The sequence below is a fragment of the Chinchilla lanigera genome, unplaced genomic scaffold (assembly GCF_000276665.1).
Source record: "Chinchilla lanigera isolate Chin_1 unplaced genomic scaffold, ChiLan1.0 scaffold00107, whole genome shotgun sequence".
Classification (NCBI taxonomy): Eukaryota; Metazoa; Chordata; class Mammalia; order Rodentia; family Chinchillidae; genus Chinchilla; species Chinchilla lanigera.
This window is the reverse complement of record NW_004955508.1, coordinates 2,826,267-2,843,087: the sequence shown is the minus strand read 5'-3', so window position 1 is coordinate 2,843,087 and position 16,821 is coordinate 2,826,267. Positions and strand designations below refer to the sequence as shown.

The 16,821-nt window shown below is 43.6% G+C and overlaps 1 long non-coding RNA gene across 1 annotated transcript in view; it reads right to left on the bottom strand.

The window, feature by feature from the left end:
- The window catches only part of LOC102010609, a 29,249-nt gene extending 12,434 nt beyond the window's left edge, over window positions 1-16,815 (bottom strand). The window contains exon 1 of the long non-coding RNA XR_001231644.1: window positions 15,092-16,815. This is a non-coding gene — a long non-coding RNA (uncharacterized LOC102010609). The remainder of the gene's footprint in view (window positions 1-15,091) is intronic.
- Window positions 16,816-16,821: the final 6 nt, after the last annotated feature.

Below are 16,821 nucleotides of genomic sequence, written 5' to 3'. Positions count from 1 at the left end.
TATAGTTTTATTGTTCCTAGTATTGAACTGTATAGGAATGAGATGATAGTTCTTGCTCAGCCTACTCACAGTTTTGGCAACATTTATTCATGTTTTGTTTATATGCCATTCCTTTTCATTTCATATTCCATTTTGCATTTGGGTTTTATAAATAACATCTCTTTGAAGATTCTGGCCGGGGCCTGTGTACACGTTCACAGATCTCTAGCATGGATGCCTTGTGAGTGGTATTGTTGGGTCGTAGTGTGAAGACTTTCAAGTTTTCGCAAAACATCAAAAGCTTTTTTGCAAACTAGCAGTCATTTATGACTTCCGCAGGTGTATAGGAGTTCCCATCCTCACCAATATTTGGCACTGCCAACTTTTTCATGTTTTTGGCACTTTGCTGGTATGTAGTACCTCACTATGGTTTTTGATTGTGTTTCCCTGATGACCAGCAAGATAGAGAATCTTTGCTGATTGGCAATTTTGTCCTCTTCTTTCATGAAGAGCCTATTCAAATCTTGGGCATTTCCCCCATTAGGTTACTTCTCTTCTCCTTCCTGATCTGCAGAGCTCTGTGTGTAATGTGGGTAGAAGTCCTTCGTCACTTGAGCGTACTGCAGTATCTTCTCCCATTCCATGGCTTGTATTGCCACTAGCTTTTTACAGTATTTTTTGATGAATGAAGTTCATATATCTATTTATCTTCATAATTAGTGCTTTTTATATTTTTAAAAACTCCCCACCTTAGCTGTTCTGTATATTATTTTCTAAAAGCATTATTGTTTTATTTTTTATTTTTTCATATTCAGGTTTATAATTTAGCTGGCATTGAGCTTTATTGCAAAGCATGTGTCCAGAGTAATTTTTTTCCATGTGGATACCCATCATTTATCTCTCTGTGCTACCCTTTACAGGGCCGGCTTTGCCATAACTCAGCACCCATATACACATGAGCCTGGTCTATGATCTATTTTCTGCCCTTATGCCAATACCATGTTGTCTGAATTATGAGACTTTTACACCAATTTTTTTTTTTTTGAGACAGGGTCTCGCTGTGTAGTCCAGGCTGGTCTTGAATTGACTTTGTAGACCAGACTGGCCTTGAACTCACGGCAATCCTCCTGCCTCAGCCTCCTGAGTGCTGGGATTACACGTGTGCGCCACCACATCTGGCTCATACCAGGTTCTGATAACCAGAAGAGCAAGTCTTTCTATTGTTTTTCTTTTGAGGTTCTCTTGGCTCTTCTTACCCCCTCACATAAAATATTCAGTAGTGTGTTGATGTGAATAAGCAGTTTGTCCCTGCTGAGTCAAACATCTTTAAGGATTTTGTCCTGCACAGCAAATGGCCCTCTGGAAAGGTGATAGCACTGTGTACTTCCAGGAATCGGTTAGAAGAAGATTGGGAATGGAAAAGAACTACATATCACTATGGTTTGTGATTTAACCTAGGGATAGTAACTCCTCAAAAAACACATGGGTTGCATGGGTTGGTTACCTTAGGCTTTGCCTGTTGGGTAAGTAAAAATGCCAAGCCTAATGGGAACCAGAATGTCTTTTCCCTTGTGACTATAATTGCACACATGACACCTGCTATGGAATGAATTGTGTTCTCCTAAAATGCCTGTGTTGAAATACTAGGCTTCAAGCTGGACATGGTGGCACATGCCTGCAACCCCAGCGTTCAGGAGGCTGAGACAGGAGGATCATTGTGAGTCTGAGGCCAACCTGAGCTACACAGTGAGATCCTGTCTCAGAAAAAAAAATTACTAGCCTCCAGTCTGGTGCTATTCAGAGAAAGGGGGTTTGGGGACATAATTGGAGTTAGATGAGATTGTGAGAGTGGGACGCTTATGATGGAAATAATGACTTTATTAGAAAAGAGAGATCTTTCCCTGACCATGTGAGGACAGAGGGAAAACAGCCATCTGCCAGCCAGGAAGAAGATCCTAATCAGGAAATGAATTGGCCAGCAGTTTACTCTTAGGCTTCCCAAACTTCTGAATGGCGAGGAATGGATGTCTGCTGTTTAAGCCACCAGTCTCTGGTATTATATTGTAGCAGCCCTAACAGAATTCCCATTTGGCTCTGAATTTAGAAAAGAGTTGACTATAAACTATCAGGAAAGAAGGTCGACATACACTTAAAATCAAAGCAAAGTGCATGTTTTTAAAAGTCCTTTCTTAACTATGAACCTTAGCAACAAAAGCAAATTGTATAGATGGCTCGTTTACATACGCATTTCAAAATAATTTTTACACTGTGGCTGTTCAAAGTTTGCAAGCATCTTTTGCAATGCTCATGAGCCAGAAGTGAAACTGTTTACCATTAAATTAATGAGAAAATAGCACAAAGGATTTGTTCAGTGAGTAGGAGCCAGAGATTCAGAAGGAGTGAAAGTGTTTTAGGTTTCATAGCTGTGAACACAAACCCCCAGGCACAGAGACGTTAGAGGCCGGAGAATTAGTATTAGACACAGAGTTTTACAATGAAAGTAAACTTCAGCACAGTCTAGCGGCTCTGAGAAATTATGTAGTTCAGGGCCTAGCTCACATGAACAGGGTAATTTGGTATGAAAAATGGAAAGTGTAATAAACAACAAAATCCACTTCAACCTCCATGACTGACCAAACTGACTGCAACCAAATCACATGCAAATCAGGAGCTGTCTAGCTGAATCCTATAATTGGAACACAACACGTGGGAGAAGGAATCCATAGGGTAGAATTTGTATTGTATTAGGGAGACACCCAACTGAGCCACTAGAGGTTAATGGAGCAGTTCAACTGAGAAGAGGTGCAAAATCAATTTTACAGCCAGGTTGTTTGTACATGCCTTCATTCGTTCCTACCACAAATATTTGTTTAGTCAACTTCATATGCAAAGCACTCACGCTAAGTGCTGAAGCGGTTTCAAAGATGTACATGAGAGTGTTATGAAATGTCCAGATTGACTTCTTACTGTGGCAGTATGTCTACCTTTGAATCATTGCGTCTCCCATAAAATACAGTCCTTTGAGAAATTCTACACGTGCGCACCATTGTTTTGTTTTGTTTGTTTGGTATTCAGGATTAAAGCCAGCACCCTGGTGTTGACCTACATCTTTGGCCTTTTTACATTTTTTGAGAGAAGGTCTCACTGAGTCACTAAATTGCCCAGGCTGGGCTTCAGCTTGCAATCCTCCTGCCTCACCCTTCTAAAATGCTGCGCTTACAGTATGCTTGTATTTTTTAAAAAATAGGAACCTAGTACTTATGGTGTATGTAAGATCGTTTTCACAAGAATGGTAAATGATTTTCAGTTTTAGTGTAGGACACTTCGTCTTTAATATTCTGGTTGATGTCCACTTCCTTCAAAAAAACAAAACCGAACAAGGAGCAGGTCCAAGCCTTTTAAGGCTATTATCGAAACAGAATTTAACAACTTCCTTTTGTTTTTATTGAGTTAAAGACAAGTTAGAGCTGGAACAGTGAGTCAAATGAAAGATAATATTAAATAAACAAGAGAGGCGGTAATTGTATATGGCAGAAAAGACTGAAATGATTGAGGTTTAGGAAAGCCCACACAGGGAGAAGTAAGACAAGCACCCACATCTTGATGCTCTGAGATGACTTCCTGGTTCAAGTATTCTATTGTGTACATACACCACATTTCCTTTACCCAGGTGTCTGTTGATGGGCATCATACCTGTTCCCAGAGTGCTGCTATTATGAATTGTGTTGCTATAAACATAGATATTCAGGCATCACTACAGTACGGTATCTTTCACTCTTGGGAATACACTCAGAAGGAATTTCAGTGGAGTTTCAAATGGAATTTCAATTTTTAGCTTTTTGAAATCCATACGGATATTCATAGTGGTTGTACTGGTTTACATCCCCACCAACAACTGGTATTCATTGTGTTCTTGATGGTAGCCATTCTGACTGGAGGGAGAGTGTAGTTCCCTTTTGGCTAAAGAAGATGAATGTTGTTTTGGGTACTTATTGCCATTTCTTTTGAGAAATGTCTATTCAGTTCATTTGACCATTTTTTGAATGGGTTGCTGGATTTTGGGGAGTTAATTTTTTTGAGTTCTTCGTATATTCTAAATACCTACAAACAGAATCAAGGATAAGAAGTACATGATCATCTTGATGCAGAAAAAAATCCTTTAACATCTGTCACCTCTTCATGATAAAAGCCTTGGTAAAAATAGGTATAGAAGGATCTTATCTCAAACTGACAAAAGCTATATACGACAAACTCAAAGCCAACATCACATAAAATGTGGAAAACCAGAAAAGATTTCCTCTAAAATCAGGACTGTCCAGATCTCACCACTTCTGTTCAGTATAGTACTTGAAATCTTATCCAGAGCAGTCAGGGAAGAGAAAGAAATAAGAAGAATATGAATAGTATAGGAAGGAGTTGAACTATCTTTATTCGCAGATGGCGGCTCCTTTACACAGAAGACCCTAAAAATTCAACCAGAAGATATTTAGAACGGGTAAACAATTCAGCAAAGTAGCAGGATACAAAATCAATACACAAAAGTCAATAGCATTCCTGTCCACCAATAATGAACCCAACAAGAAAGAAATTAGGAAAACAATTCTATTCATGACACTGTTAAGAAAAAAAAATTGGCTAGGAATCAATCTAACCAAGGAAGTGAAAGAACTTTATAATGAAAAGCTATAAAACTCTGAAGAAAGAGATTGATGAGGATATTAGAAAAAGGAAAGATATCCCCTGTTCCTAGATAGGTAGAATTAATATTTTTTAAATGGCCACATTACTAAAGTGATGTATAGCATGAACACTATTACAATACCAAAAACATTATTCACAGATCTAGAAAAAACAATCTTAAAATTTATATGGAGCCAGAAGATACTCAGAATAGCAATCCTGAGCAAAAAGAGCAAAGCAGGAGGCATCACAATTCTGTTTCACATTATACTACAAAGCTATAGTGACAAAACCAGTATGGTACTGGTGGTAAAACAGACATGCTGACCAAGGGGATAGAAGACACAGAAATAACTCTTCAGCCACCTGATTTTTGACAAAGGGGTACAAATATAAGCTGGAGAAAACACAGCCTCTTTAACAAATGGTGCTGGGAAAACGGCTTATCCGGGTGCAGCAGAATGAAACCAGACTCACATTTCTCACCCTGTACTAAAATAAAATCAAAATGGGTCAAAGGCCTAGCTATAAAGGCTAGACTGTGAAACTGCTGGAAGATCACACAGGTGGCACACTCCAAGCTACAGGCACAGGCAAGGATTTCTTGAGCACAATTCTCTCTAATAGCACAAGAAGTAAATACCAAGAATCAACAAAGGAGACTACATCCCCTAAAGAAGTTTCTGCACAGCAAAGGAAACAAACAACAGAGTGAAGAGACAACCCACAGGATGGATAAAGAACTTTGCCAGCTACTCTACTGATAGGGACTAGTACTTACAATATAAAAAGAACTGAAAAAAAAAAAAGAAGAGGTTTTTCTAACATGCTAGTTCCTAAGACCTAATGTTGGAGTTGAGATTCAGTGAGTGAGGGGAAGGGAGTGTTCTACCCTCACCTTGAGAAGGTCCTGAGAGGATCTGTGAACCCAGAGAGTCTGTTAGGAGGGCAGAAAGAAGCCCCCAAGCATGATGGCCGCACTCCTCAGGGGTCACGGACTCAGAATGCAACTGGGCTGCTTCTGCTTTCCATCACCCTTGACCGCCTGCCATCCTTAGCTCACCTTAAGCACCCCATTTACCTCTCATGCTGCCTGGCAGGCTCACCTGCATATTTGCTGCAACTGGGCAGCAGCACTGTGGAAGACACTGGGAAGAGAATGCTGGGGGGAAGGAGGCTAGAGCGGAGGCTTTTATTTCTTCATTCTCTAGTCAGGATAAGCCTACCACATAGTTAGTATTCACTGGTCCTTAGAGGACACTGAAATAAGGCTGCTAACATTGTGTTGGACTTAGATATTTATGGGCCACATTAGTACTAACATTTCCAGTCTTCTTGAGATTTCCACCCTTCTCTGGTGGGAGATTAGAAGGACTACCATCTGCAAATTGCTTTGAAAGTAAACCATAGTTGTGCAAGGAGATGATATTATCTGCTTTCCACTGACAGCAAGGATCAACCAGCTCCAAATACACACAGTACATGTTCAGCACTTTGCCTTAACCTACCAGATGGATAATATTCTGTTAGAGGATTACAACGTGGGTTATTTTAAAGGACAAAAAGATTGCTGACCCAGGCTGGGACAGTGGGCAAACTGTGGGCACATCTGCAGCTACTGAGCACATATTTCTAAGAGTTTCCAGCAGAACGTAAGTAAACAACTGCCTGCCTGAGTGATATGGGACTTTCATAAGAGCCATAAACACCCAAGCTGATGGCTAACACGGCCGGCCAAAACCTGTGAGTTACAGAAACAGAACATTTAGCCAAAACATACCAAATGGCAACACGTCTGTTAAGTTCCCCTCCAACACGGCACTCCAGGCAGAAGGGCAGCATTTGAAAGATGGAGATTCAATAATGTAATTTTTATTGGTGAAGCCAGTGAAAATGCTACAGATGAAGATCTGGCCCCCGCATCATTTTGGCCAGTACTAAGCAAACCCCAGGTCTAATAGCTTCCAGAGCAGTGTCCTGCATGTGAATTATGAAGAATTGTCACCAGCAGGAAAGGACTTCTTTCTTCCTTACTGGTGGTTACCTTCACTTTATTAGTATTGTCTTTCTGTCAGATTCAGCAGCACAATGTAATCTGGGTTTTGCACGGGGAAACGATTTAATACAGGACACATACTTTGAGGAGTATTTTATAATAGTCACCCAAAGAGTCATATACAAGAGAGTGCAGGAGATCTGTCCACATACTGAAGACCCAAAGAATCCAGCTAAGGGCCTGGATCCCACGACAATGTCTTACATGAGTCCCGCTGAAGACCTAGAACCCATGGCAATGCCCCCTATGAGTCCAACTGGAGGCCTAGAGCCCATGACAATGTCTCATGTAGCCCTGTTTCACAGATCTGCACTGGGAAGGCATGAAAGTCAGTGGTGGAAGCTAGAAAGTCTGTGCCAGCAGGATGAAGGATCTGTGCCAGCAGGCTGAGGGATCTGCACTGGAGCCAGAAGGCAATGCTCAAAGTAAGAGCCAGAACTTCCCCAAAAAGTACCACAGCCATCCTCAGTGACAATGAAGTCCCAAGCTCCTCCAAGGATGAGAATGGCCGAGTCCATACCAGGAAAGCCAGCATGACAAGCTTCTCCAGGAGACTGAGCAGTGCACCATCTTCCACCCCCAGAGCCAGGAAGCAATGCTCAAAGGACCAGAGCTCCCCTTGAAGTGAATCATAGCCATCCTCAGTGATAACAAGGTCCTGAGCTCCTGCAATGATAACAGCCTAGTTCACCAGGAAAACCAGCACAACAAGCTCCTCCAGGAAAATCAACGGCTCCCTCAAGAACCAACAGCTCCCAACAGCTCCTCTTCTTCTTCTCCAGTTCTGCCTCATGCTGCCGGCAGCAATCCTCAGGTGGGCCTCCCCCACCCAGCTCCACGCTGGTTTAGTTCAGCTGGGTGTTACAAGTTGACCACCAGTTGTCAGTCCACCAGGGTAATAATGTTGTTGTAAATCAAATCTGCACTTTCAGAGTTCAGACAATGGTATGGGTGGGACATTTTCACGGTTCTCCACGAGCATAAAGCAATAAACTGAAACAACAGATCTAAGGCCCACTAGTTTCCTAAATTCTAGGCAGAGAAAATGGGATGGTGGTGGTATGATGATAAAATATCCATCACTAACACAACAATGGGAAAATAAACCTGAGTGCACCCAGGTGGTGGTCATAAAAATCAGAATGAGTATCTCAATGTTATAAATTTTCAGTTTCTTATATTGTACTGAGATTTCATGAAGTCAATTAGATGCTGAAATAAACAAGCAATGGGGCACTGGCTAGAGATGAAGAGAATAATATATTTTTGTAAGAAAGCTAGGGTTTTAGACATTTGTTGACACAGAATCTGACCTGTGGCATTCAAATGCTTATTATCTCCAAAAACTGTAAGTGGGGCAAAGCTTGCTGAAGACTTTTTGCATGGTAAGTTGTATCCTAAAGATGAAATCTGGCATACAGATAGCTAACAAGGCAAAGGCAAAGAAACAGTTCATCCAATCAACAAAACATTTTGTGCTGTAGAAAGGGATGTGGTGGAAATTGTTGCTTGAGCTGAAAAGGTTGGTCCTCTGAAGGAAGTAGAACCACATGTAATACTGTCACTGAAGAAAGATCTGCAGCAGGATGAGGATACCTTGTCTTAAATCTAATGAGATGTCACCTTTCGAACCAAAATTGCATCCTGCTTTTTAGTGCGTAACTGGGCAAGATCTGAGCCAAAATATAAAGAGTTGATATAAAACCTGGGGATTCAGGACTCAGACACTACAGTGGAAAGTGAATTTGGGAAAAAGATTAACCATAGAGCTAAGTAGATGCACAATAAAACTAGACTGGGACCTACCTTACTTTTCCAGTCTTTTTCCCCCTTGAACTTTCTATCACGTGATGCCAAACGATATATGTATAAAATTGTGCATTCCATTTTTTACCAGCACACCATCAAGATTAAACCCATAAATGTGGCGGTCACCTATGGAAGATTCTATGTCTCTGCATGGTAGTTTATCTGCCAAGTTACGAGAGTGCAAACAACTCTAGCATGGCATTTGCTTTTGTGTGAGGTGATGTGCACTGTGGAATGCCCACAGCACTTCTTTCCTCAGAGAGAACTGATGTCATAATACATTGCTGCTGTAATTAAATGCTGCTATGATCTCTTTTACTGCTTAACGCAAGAAAAGCATTATTTCCATTGCTCTCAGATAAGACTGAAGTTGAGAGTGATGAATTAATTCTTGGAGTCTGTAAGTACTGTTTTACCTGTCTCCAGCAAAGCCCCTCAGAATCGTGGGCAGACTGTGTCCTGCCCCAGAACTCCAGTGGAGAAGTAGCTCTGAAATCCAGCCTGCATTTGATCTCTGGCTGCGCAGCCTGGCACAGGCCTGCAGGGGAAGCCCGCCTGAGAGACATATCTTTTTTTTTAAAATGTCACAAGTGTACTGCCCAGGCTAGAAGCTGCTAGAAGCCCCTGGTGGCCACCTGCTAAACTTGCACAACGGCAAATGGCAGGAGGAGAAGTCAGTCCACTCATGTGCAAACCTGCATTGTTTGTTATTGGTGTTTACTCACCGTTAAACCCGACAGTGGCTGCTACAATGCTTCTCAAACAGTTTGGGTTTTGTTAACATGCAGATTCTGGGTCCTCAAGGTCTACTTTCCAACAAGCTCTCAGGGCACCTGAGTTAGCTGATGCATTGACCCAACTTGAGTAGCAAGGCCCACTGGATGCCCTGATGGCCAATTAAACTCACAGGTAAATTTTGGCCATGATGGGTTCCTTCTCTGCTGACCACGGAACACTTTCCCCATCTTTCTGTCCCTATAGACTTCAACCAGGACCCTCTCTGGTCTTTTCCTGGGGCAGGAGGTGTTATTATTTACTGACCTCTCTGTGTCATTCCTCGGCAGCCTTTCAGCTTTCCTAGCCACTCAATGAATTAGCTACTATTACCTTTTTATTTTGAGAAAGAGTCTCACTATGTAGTTCAGGCTGGCTTCTCGAACTCATAGTGATCCTCCTGCCTCAGCCTCCTGAGTGCTGTGATTACAGGCATGTGCCATCAGGGCTAGCTGGCTGTTATTATTCTTGTATTACAGACAGGGAAACTGAGGCTCAGTGGTTTACATACTGTTACAGTGACTGTCTAAAATGAACCCCTCCTCCCCCACCAAAAAATTATCCTATTAGAAGTGTTGGTTGGCAGCTGATTTGCTTTTGAAATGACTGCACCATGCGGGTTCTAACTTCACCAGTGGACTAATCTACTGATCACGTAATTTGATGGCATTATTAGGAGGTGATGGAAACAGGAGGTGGGCGCTCCCTTCACACAGGGCAGTGTGACCTAGGGGAGCAAACCTGGTCCTCCTTCTGGTTCTCTCAACCTCTGTATCCCCAGCTGCCAGGAGGGGAGCAGCTCTGCTCCATGACGCCCGTCTGCCCAGATGTTCCTGCCTTATCTCAGGCCAAGGGCCGTGGAGCGAGCTGACCAGAGATCAACATTTTTGAAACACTGAGGCTAAACAAACCTTTCCTCCTCTAAGCTGTTTACGTCAGGGGTTTTTGTTGCAACGACTAATGCACATACTTCGCCTAAGAACGTCTATCCAGTAAGTGAACTTGTAGGGAATTAAATCTAGGATTTGGAGTTCTGCATATGAGCCTGTACGTCTTGTTTCTAAATTTCAAGAACTTAATTCCTTCTGTCAACAAAGGGAAGGTTTTCCAACTGACACCCTCTTATCAAGTACTGCAGTACCCCATGGGGCAGTGTCGAAGACTTGGGGTGTTACAGTGAGCATCCCTTCACTTGTTTTAAACAGAATTCTATTACTGTGGAGGCAAGTGGAGTTTCTACTAATGTGACATTATCTTTGCTTCCACATGGCAGTTGATTTCAGCGACGGGCAACGTAGTTTTCAAACATTTCTGATTATGGACTATAGCTTCAGTGTCAAAGCTTCTCCCGGCTCTCTAGCATGGTGCTTCAGAATACAGCAGGGGTCATTTTCTCCTGAGTAACTGGGACCAGGGGAAGGAGGTCCAGAATGTCCATAGTGCAGGGGCATGGCCATCTCCACGAGAGGTCGTACAGGAAGGCGTGGTCTGAGAGCACCCAAGAGTCAGGGACGGTTCCCCGTGGAGAGATGAGGCTGGCTCTCAGGAGGAATTCCTGCAGATCTCAGGGGCTGAGGGGCAGTGATCAGAGAGACGCATGCCATGGAATCCCAGCTGCACCCTGACTCATGAATCTCGAGAAGCTAAGAAGGAAAGCGGAAGTGACTTTCAAAATACCTCAAAACCACTTGGTAGCCAGGACACCAGAAGACACAGCTTTTACTGATTTGGGGAGACCGGGTCATGCTGCTGTGGAAAGAGGTGACACGAGTGGGGGTTCTTATTTCCAGGAGATCATTTCCCCAGTAAGACTTTTCATGGAAGTTAGTCATCCTTGACCACTCTGGCGTGCTAACAGCCTTGCAAAGCATGCTACGTTGAGCCAGCAGGTCAGACCTACACAGCGGTGGATGTGACCCATATGAAACCACCTTTAGTTAACTGAGGTATGACATGCATTAGACTGCATTGATTTGGCTTATAGGAACCAGCTGGGTCAAACTGAAATTCTACATTCAGTTTTTGGAGGAATCTCTACACTGATTTCCACAGTGGTTGTACTAGTTTACACACCCACCAACAGTGTAGTGGAGTCCCTCTTCCTCTACATCCTCACCAGCATTTGTTGTTAGATTTTTTGATGACAGTGATTCTTTCCTGAGTCAGAGGGTATCTTCGTGTGGTTTTCTAGTTTATCTTAGTTTGCTGAAAGCTTTGTGTTACTATGTTTTGTTTCTTTTTTGGTAGGAATCTTTTTGGTTTATGTCTTGTACTCTGAATAACTAGTTTGAGGACAACAATACATAGTGTAACAATTACTGTTATTCTTACTTATAAAATTTTATTTTTTCATAAAAAGAATCAGGACCTTCCTTCCCAACTGTACAGTTATTTTTATTGTACAGACATATTTAAGGACATACTCTGCTTGTTATACCACACAACTCTTTTATAAGGATCCACAAAGTCAGCCAATAAATTTATCTTGAACACATATACACCAGGCACTGCTATTCCCTTTGCTGGGAATAAAGCAGTGAACAAAGAAACTTTGGCCTTTATTGTCGAAGCTCATATTGTTGAAGAAAATTTTTTCGTAGGTCTCTATGTCAGGCAAAGCTGTCAACTTCCTAAGCAATCTTCTTGCTTTAGTTACTAGGGAGCTCAGAGCGATGTTCTTTGACCTCTAGCACTTGGACAGCATCTCACAGAATGAAATGTTATGTGGATCTCATCTCTGGTTCATAGTATTTTCCTTTTGATAAATTTTCTTGTTTTTATCCTTGGGGGCCACATTATGTCCTAATTTTTTCTTTTTCAATAATGCTATAATAAATAAGCCCAGCAGGTCCTTGGGACAGATAGGGGACACTGGTGATAAGATGCGGGAAGGGCTGCTACTTGGTATGAGGCAGTCCTGGCAAGCGGGGGCCACAGGGTGCAATGTAACCATTGCTGGTAGGAAACAAGGCGAGGAAAGGTGGAGTGGAGGGGCTGTAGCTGCTCATGGGAGGCTGGGACCGGGTTTCTTGGGATGGTTGGCTGGAGTGTGGGATGTAAAGGTGGCAACTCATAGAAAACACTGATGTAAGAGCAGACGGAAATCAGGCACATAAACAAAAGCATGAGTGAAACTGAGTCTGCAATTGGGCAGAAGCCGCCCTGTTAAGTAGGGAGGAACTTGATGGGGAGAAGAGAGGGATTTATGGTAGATCTGGGTAGCTTACAGAATCTACACAACAATAATAGGTTTAAAAGAGAGAGGGTCCCTTCTGAGACTGAAGATTCAGGTTGCTTGGCACGTGACAGAAGTGCAGTACATACGGGATGAATGAATGAGTGAATGACTGAATGAAACATCCATGGGGAGGATGTCTGATTGGCTGAGCTTGGGTCATGTGCCTTGGTCGAAGGTCCTCCCAAAGGTCAAACACTTCAGATTCTTACCAAAGGAAAGGACAGTGGACGTGGGGCAGGCAGAACCAAGCAAGACACCCATCTCAGGCCACAGAGCGATGGCTGACAGACTAGCGCAGGTGGCAGCTCTAGCTGTGCAGAACATGTGCTGCCCCAATTAGCTGGCCCTTGTCCTCTAGCACCCAGAAGGAAAGGAAAGCTGCAGAAAGCAACTCCATGGCTTTATTGCTAACTCTTCAGGCTGCGGGGAAGAGGCAGGCGTAGACAGCTGGGCGAGGTCAGAGGTGAAGATGCAGAAAGGCTAGGTAACTTCTGGCAAGGTCTGGTGAGGAGAGAGTGGTTCTCAAAGACAGCCCCCAGAGTGACACATTTGGAAATTAGCTCTGTGTCTCCTTGGAGAAGTGAACCTGTGCATATTTCTCCCATAACATCCCTTTTTTGTGTTTTGTAATAAATTGCATTTTAGTCTAATGTGAAGGAGGTTCCTTGATGTACTGCAACCGAGCACAACTCAACCAGAGGGATACCATGATCTCACTTGCTGGGCGCCAGCCCTGTGGACTTTTTGCTGTTCTTTAAACACATCAGTCTCATTCCTGCTAAGAGCTTCTGAGACCTGCTCTGTCATCTACATGAAATTCTCATCTGTGGGTTTTCACCTGGCTCCCTGCTCACCCTCTGCAAGGGTCGCTTCCCCTTTGCACCGATCACTTTCCCAATGAAAGGTACTGCAGCTACTGTCAGTCACTTTACCACATCAATCTACTATGTTTCCTTCAGAGCACCCGGCAATGTCTACAGTAAGCCTATTTCTAAAAAAACGCATGCGTGTGGAATGTCTTTCCTCAGAGTGCAAATTCCATGAGGATGGGAAACCAGCCTTGCTTCTTCACGCCTGTATCGCAGAGAGAGAGACTGGCACCTGGCATCACGTGCGTGCTTACTAAATACTTACGTCATCATTATATCGCTGGGATAAACTCAACTTGGCTGTAGGACACTGTCTGCCTCTCCGACTTGCTTAGTTTTGCTGCTATTTTAAGAGTTTATGTATATGTTAATCAGTGAATAGATCTATTTTCTTCTCTGAAATTCCCTTTGAGTTCATATCCCCCTAGCATGAGTTGGGAAAATACTCTTCTTTTCTACTCTGTGGAAGAGTTTGTATAAAATAGAAGACAGAAGCTATCTAAAGTTTGAAAGTTAGGTTGAATCCTTTAAATCTATCTGCCAGAGCCTGCTGTTTTTCTTATGGGAATTTTTTTTTTAATTTTTTTATTTTTTTGGTTTCTTTTTTCCAGTACCGGGAATTGAACTCACAACGTCATGCTTGCCAGGCAGGCGCTGTGCTGCTGAGCTAAATCCCCAGCCCCTTACGGGAATATTTTAAGTGGCTGCCTCAGTTCCTTAGTAATTCCAAAACTGTTCAGGCTATTTCTTTTTGAGATTGTTAAGGCAAGTTAAAAAAAAGAATTCCCCTTGGAACATGACTGTTTCATCTAAATTTCTAAACTAAAGTAGTGTGCTTACTTATGGAGGTTCTGTGTGAACGACTGTCGCAGAAATGCCTTGAAGATCTCTCTACAATTTCCCCAGGCTGAGTGGGTAGTGGGTCCACTGCACTTCAAAGCTTCAGGTTCAATATTACAGTCTAACTATTTCCGCATGGTTCAAGATTACAGATTACAGTGGGTTGGTGGTGCACATCTGTATTCCCAGAATTCTGGGAGGCTGAGGCAGAAAGATCACAAGTTTGAGCCGAACCAGGGCAATTTAGTGAGACTCTGTCTCAAAATAAAAAATAAAAAGGGCTGGGGATGTAGCTTAGTGTGAAGGCCTTGGGGTCAATCCTCAGCGTTGTGAAAAAAAACATACAAAAAAGGAAAAGCCATTCCAGCAGCAGTTTCCTCTTCACAAAACAGGCAGCAGAGAGACTGAAACTACCTCTTAGAGAATCCCACTTGCAGTGAACTACAATGTGGGCGGAAATTAAGGACAGTCTTGCGGCATGACTGGCTTTTGTGCAAATGAAATTATTATGTGACTGATTATCTGTCTGGGTCATTACTATGCTAACAGGCTAAGTCGATCAAAACGAAAGGAATTTCAGAATTCAGGCAGGAAGGCATGATCAAGTTGCTCTGTCATTAGCTGTCACAAAGTTCACAATTAATCACGACACCCTGCAAAATGGGTAAAATATTTGCAAGCAAGGAGAGGGTGGAGACGCCAGAACCTGTAAATTTATGCCAGCTGAGCACTCACTGTGGGGGCGTCTGGCAAATGGATTTATTATTTTGCCAACTCCAGCAAAATGTTATGCAATTGCCACAAAATTGTTTCTATGCAAACAATTGTTTAAGAGAGGGTCCTTACCTTAAATAGCTGCAGTTCAGCGCTTTCTGGGTAACCGTCAAGGCCGACATTAAACTAAAACTATTAGAAATCACTTTCCCTGGAATCATGCGGAAATATTAAGATCTACTTTTTTCTTCTCAACTCTCTCTTTTTCCTGTCTTTTCATGGGACAACAGAACTTCAGTTTTGAGTTGCTGGGTTTTGTTTTTGAAATAGCAGAATGAAGAAGGGACCAGGATATTCGAGGCAGAGCTGGAAATGAAGTAGCGGCCAGAGGGGGAGACGCGGGAAGCCGCTCACTGAAAGCCTACCAGCTTCATCTGTAAACAGGGGTAAACTTCTATCTGTCCCCAACTTCCAGGGGCGAGGCGGGCTCCTTGCAAAAGCTACATATAAAATTGTAGCTTTACCCTCCGCCCCGCTGCCCGGATGGCGCCTCCTCCTTACACAAGGTGGGATGGGGTAGGGGATTTAACTGAAGTTGATTCTATTAGTTCAAGATTGTTTTTCCCTGGAAAATAGGATCAAATCAAGTTATTCGAACTTTTTTTTTTTAACCTATAACTAAACCCATATAAAAACGACGTGAAAACTCACGGAAAACGACTTAGCTCGCTTCCCAAGAAGTCTTGTATTTGGAAGATTCTGTAACTCCCTGAAGAATAACGGCTCTAACAGCAGGATCTTAAATTTAGGAGGGTCCTCTGGCGGAGAGGTGCTACTCTGAGTAGTACAACAATGCTTTTGCAGTAACGTTGTCAAATTTGTTAGTAACGGCTCCATTGGGACAGCAGGCAATTTAAACGCCTCTGCGAGGTCCTCACTGTACCCGCTGCGCTGAGCTTCTGCTCCCGCAGCAATTTGTCTTCTCACCTCCAGGCCGCAGGTGGGGCTCTAACCTTTCCAGTGCTCTAGCATCCAGTCGCTCCTTGGTCTCTCTTCAGGAGGCAGTAGTTGTCCCCATTTTACAGATAAAATTGAGGCCGTTGTTTATAGAACTTTCTTTGACAAAAAGTACTTAAACTAGCTAAAAAATGACTTTCAACTTCCAACAGTGTTTCCTTTGAGGTCAAGGTCTTTGATCCCATCTCCAAAACCCAAAAAACGGGACAAGAGTTTTACCGTAGGTTAGAACAGAGTCGCCCCCTCCAACACCCCAGTTCCGGAGGACGTCAATCACGGTGCACGCAGCACCCCGAAGCGGGAGATCATCCACCTGCTGGCGGCGTAATGAAAACGAAGGAGCCGGGTACACAGGTCCAGTAAGCGCGCAGAAACCTTGCCGCGCAGCACCCCAGGAAAGTTGAAGCGTCTTCTTTGACTCTGGGGCCAGAAAGATTTATTACTTCCTCTTCGAGGCAGAAACCACAGAGCAGCTGAAAAGGGCGAGCAGGACGTCAGGAGCTTGGGAACCGCGCTCCTCCGAGGCTCCCGGGAGCGCTGCGTCTTCGGTTCCCGGAGAGGCTGCTGTGGACTCCGGGGAGAGCGGAGCGTACCAGCCGCCGGGGGATTTCGGCCCAAACTTTATCTCCAACTCTTTTGCAGAGCAGAACGTGGGGTCAACTCCGGCAGCCACGCAGAAGACCAGTCTTTTGCAGCCAGGGGAGCCGGAGCGCGGCGAATCCTGCGTCCGCACCCCGGCGCCGTGCGCACGGAGCCCGAAGCCCTGCGGCCCGCGGGAGGCGGCCCTGGCGGCGCAGAGGTGAAGCGGGTCGCGTCTCCAGCCCCCAAGGAGGCGGCGGCAGGGT